The following is a 1,008-nucleotide window of genomic DNA, read 5'->3' as shown; positions in this document are numbered from 1 at the left end:
ATTATTCTGGATATTTGAGAATAAGGACATTTTTACATATAAAATTACAGCAATCCAATTCATAAGGAAAATATCTGGCAGCATTATGTCTAAAATTCCATACATAACTAAGCAAAATAAAGCTAAGTAAGAGCTATTGTCTTTAGATGGAGCAAGAACTCTTCAAGGCTATAGTCCCACTACATTCTATTGTCTGCTAACAGAGATTAAATGTTAATTATGCTGTGTTACTGTGATTTGCTGTAAAAAAGGAAGGAAGATTATCTCTGTATATTGCTGTAATCTTTAAAATATAGTGTTTGTTTTAATATTTTATTGAAACCATTGTGATTTTTGAATTCTTTATAGTTAAGTTTTAGACACACATGTTTTAGAATCAATCCCATCACCAGTGTCAACCTCCCTCCACCAATGTTCCCAGAGTACGTCCCATGCCACCACCTCTGTTCCTAGTCTACAGTCCCATTTTAAGGTTTTTTTGTTTAAACTTTATTTATTGATCAATTGATTGCTATGTTTTTGGGTCACACCCAGTGGTGCTCAGGGGTCACTTCTTGCTCTGCACTCAGAAATCACCCTGGAAGGCTGGGGGACCATATGGGATGCCGGGAATTGAACTGGGTCCCTCTTGAGTCGGCTGCATGCAAGGCAAATGCCCTACTACTGTGCTATTTCTACAGTCTCCATTTTAAGTTTTGATTATTAAAGTTTGGATCTCATGATCTCATTGTTGTTAACTTTGGCTTGGATATTTAGTTAATGTCCTTTCTTAATACCACCAATGCACCTGAGACCACTTGGCCTTATTCCCATCCTTTAATATTTGTATTTCTCCTCCTCCATTCAATTTATTTTTTTTCCTTGTTATACTCTTGAGCTGAGTGCTCTCAACAACTCCCATTTAAACCATTGCATTTCTTATGCAGTTATTCTAAATACCACATAAGTGATATATATATCACATATCATTTTTTATTCTTCTGGCTTACTTTATTTAACACAATATCT

The sequence above is a fragment of the Suncus etruscus genome, chromosome 2 (assembly GCF_024139225.1).
Source record: "Suncus etruscus isolate mSunEtr1 chromosome 2, mSunEtr1.pri.cur, whole genome shotgun sequence".
In the NCBI taxonomy this organism is placed as follows: Eukaryota; Metazoa; Chordata; class Mammalia; order Eulipotyphla; family Soricidae; genus Suncus; species Suncus etruscus.
This window is presented reverse-complemented; position numbering follows the sequence as displayed.